This window comes from Branchiostoma belcheri, unplaced genomic scaffold, assembly GCF_001625305.1.
Source record: "Branchiostoma belcheri isolate BF01 breed outbred unplaced genomic scaffold, Haploidv18h27 scaffold18, whole genome shotgun sequence".
Lineage (NCBI taxonomy): Eukaryota > Metazoa > Chordata > Leptocardii > Amphioxiformes > Branchiostomatidae > Branchiostoma > Branchiostoma belcheri.
Window position 1 is genome coordinate 774190 of NW_017803268.1, and position 3573 is coordinate 777762.

The 3573-nt window shown below is 39.5% G+C and overlaps 1 long non-coding RNA gene across 1 annotated transcript in view; it reads right to left on the reverse strand.

Moving 5' to 3' along the window:
• Positions 1-3073: 3073 nt before the first annotated feature.
• Positions 3074-3573, reverse strand: part of LOC109467362 — a 1198-nt gene continuing 698 nt past the window's right edge. The window contains exon 4 of the long non-coding RNA XR_002140074.1: positions 3074-3198. This is a non-coding gene — a long non-coding RNA (uncharacterized LOC109467362). The remainder of the gene's footprint in view (positions 3199-3573) is intronic.

Genomic DNA, 3573 nt, shown 5'->3' on the forward strand with positions numbered 1-3573 from the left:
AATTATCGCTTTAGACCTTTCTTCACACTTCAATTCTCCCAAAAAAAAGCCAAATTCGCCCCCCAAATTGTCGCTGTGGACCTTTCTTTACACTTAAATTCTCCCGCAAAAACTTGTATCTTAGAAGGCCACATTGATTCAATAATTGTTAAATATCCATTTTCCCGCCAAAAAAAATTGATAGGGACCCTCACCTGGTTAATTAATTGGATTAAAGTTTTCCCACCAAAAAACTTAGTATATGGCTCACTCCAACCTTGAACTTGTGCCCCCCTTCCCACACTTAGCTTCTGTTGCTAGTTACACTGTTCCAACACATTGGACACGTAACTTCTCCAAACATGTAGTCACCACACTCTGCTACCCAAACACTTAGTTGATCGAGTGCAGTTTTTTCTGCCACTGACTTTAGAATAATCTCTCGCTCTCCTGGTCAGTCAATGCACTAAGTGTACTCCCCGGGGGATGTCTTTTCGGAGACATTGATGCTTCGACACATCAGTATACCAGTGCAATTGACCGAACAGGAGAGCAAGAAACCATTCTAAAGTCAGTGGCGGAGAAAACTGGTCGGTCAACTAAGTGTTTGGGTAGCAGAGTGTGATGACTACATGTTTGGAGAAGTTACGTGTCCAATGTGTTGGAACAGTGTGACTAGCAACAGAAGCTAAGTGTGGGAAGGGGGGCACAAGTTCAAGGTTGGAGTGAGCCATATACTAAGTTTTTTGGCGGGAAAACTTTAATCCAATTAATTAACCAGGTGAGGGTGCCAATCAATTTTTTTTGGCGGGAAAATGGACTTAACAAGGAATGAGTGTGGAATCGGTGTGGCCTTCTGAGATACAAAGTTTTTTTGCGGGAGAATTTAAGTGTTTAGAAGTCTACAGCGACAATTTGGGGAGCAATTTGGCAGTTTTTTTGCAGGAGAATTGAAGTATAAAGAACAATATGGGGGCAATTTGGCAGTTTTTTTTTGCGGGGAGAATTGAAGTGTGAAGAAAGGTCTACAGTGACAATTTGGGGGGCAATTTGGCATTCAACGAAACAATATGAAGAATTTTTCTGGGCTGCTTTTAATGGAATTTGAGTCGCTAGCTACAATTAATGGTTAAATGGCTCCTCGTGAAAAAAGAGAAATGCGAGTGCAAGTGTGTGCGTATGGAGTGTTGTCTCGTGTTAATAAAAAAAACATACTCACACCTCCCCATCTTCTTTTTCACAGGCTGAGATCTGCTGGCTAAAGTCTGGTCCTTCATCCTGCTACAGTCCGGTCTCCGGATCATCCACAATGTCATCTTTAAGACAGATAAACAAAAGTCAGTGCATAGAAAACAGCTTTTGGCCTTGGAATCAAAGTTTAGAAGCAGCAGAACAAAACTATACCCCATTATTCCCAATTTTTTTTGGGGGGGGGGGGAAATGGACTTTTAAAGGAATTAGTGTGGAATTAATGGAGCCTGGCAAGATACTAACTTTTTTGACAAGAGAATTTAGGAGTAAATGTCCTGAAAGTGACAATTTAGCTGTAATACAATACGAAGACGATAACGAAGAGGAAATACTGCGGCTGGCTATTAGAATTTCCTGGCAGGACAATTAAAGTGACAACCAAAGCAACAATTTTTGAGCAATGTGGTGAAATAAAGTCTGTTGAGATAAGAGGGATGGTGTGAATAAAGGTGTGAAGCATTTAAAGGACATATAAATTAACTTAACTTATGGGGCCTTTTAATGCAAAATCCTGTCTGCAAAAGCTGATTTATTAGTTTCTACCAGTCCCACACACTATGGTGTGATGTTTGACTCAAATCAATGATCATGTTTGGTACATGGAGGCGGTATCAGAACACCAATCATCACCAGTCTTCTGGTGCCGCCGCCATCCAAAGTGGACATCGATTTGTATCATGTATGTGGGACTGGTTGAAACCAATGAATCACCTTTTGTAGATAGAATCTTGGGTTAAAAGGAACCAAAACATGAATTAGTTTATTTGTCCTGAGTAAGTTTAAGTGTTTAGGGAAAAGGGTGAAGTGAACAGGGATGTTGTGATTAAAGGTCCAGAGCATTTAATGAGTATATGCACGTTACATGATTAGGTGTACTAGTAAATAGAAATTAACATGGTGGTCAATGTTGCTAGGGTATTCTTTCCCATTGCCAGGCACATTCGTTTGGCACAGTATTGGGTTAATTGAGGCAATTTTCAGCTAAAGAAAAACATTTTAAAACAAAAGTATGCACGTAAAAATCTGGTCAAAATGAAGTTAGCGAGGTGGGAACACCAGTCATTTTGAGCCACTAAAAAGCTAAGTGGGACGCTTTTTGGTTGTGACCTTAATACAGTATAGGACGAGGAGCAATTTTGATGACAGAAGTAGCTTTATTAGATGTCTGCAACTAAATGACAGAACGTGTACTGTCGAAAATGGTCTTTTTTTGTGAAGAGGTACAGGACTCGAAATTAAAGTTGGTCCAATGGCCACTGACCACTAAAATATAGGCTGGGACAACAAAAAAGACACTTTGAGATACTTTTGGGCCAATAGAAAAATAACATCAAAATGTCAGCCCTTCCTTTGTTTTTTTAGGTACCTGCAATTATTATAGAAATTATATATTGCACCTGGAAGTGAATATGGGCAAAATAAAGTTGACTTCAAGTTGAAGTCATACAATACTTTCCAAAATACAGGTTGGGACAGTTCATCCTCACTTCGGGAAAATTGACATTTATTTTCGGGACAATGCTGGGACAATGGGAAAAAAACTTAATTTCGAGACCCGAGACTGCTCCTCTTCTGAGCTTGAATCTAATCTAAAGACTTTATTATTTTCTGATACATGTATGCCAAGAATATCCTGCATACTATTATACATTTGATGTGTACAAAATACCTACAAAAATATTTGGGTGCACTGGTGCATGGTGACCCATAGAAAAAAATTGGGTGCACTAACGTGCACATGCACCCAGTATTTCAAACCCTGCAGTTTTAGACATGTTACCTTTGCCCAAGGATTCTTTACATATAACGGAAAAAAAATAGTTGCAAAGCATCTCACCTGTACAAAATCTAAAATTCACCGTCTTCACATCAGTCAGCTTGTTGAGCCCTCATCTTGTCTGCTCTGGACAGAACTTGCCCGTCATTACAGGTTTCTTCCCGTGAGGACAGCTGGCCATCAAGACGCACCTAAACAACATGGAAAAATTATCAGTGTGATGCAATTACCAGAAAAGATAGTGATAAAATACTACAATGGAACTATTCCTGCACTTGAGCACAGGATGCAGAAAGTATCTGGCTCTAGAAAAGCTCCATACATAAGGCACTAGAGCTAAGTGTTACTGGTGCTACAAATTGTACATGTTACATATAAGTTCCAGTGCACAGTAAACCAGTCATATATATTACGTAGCAGGGAAGAAGATGACAGAATTGGTCCTCAAAACGTTGGCTCTTGTTAAACAAGTAGCTGCGAATGAAGAACTATATGTCTTGATTTAATTTGATTTGATTTATTGAAATTGCAACAGTGCAATACACGCGGAACAGAGGCAGCTGTTG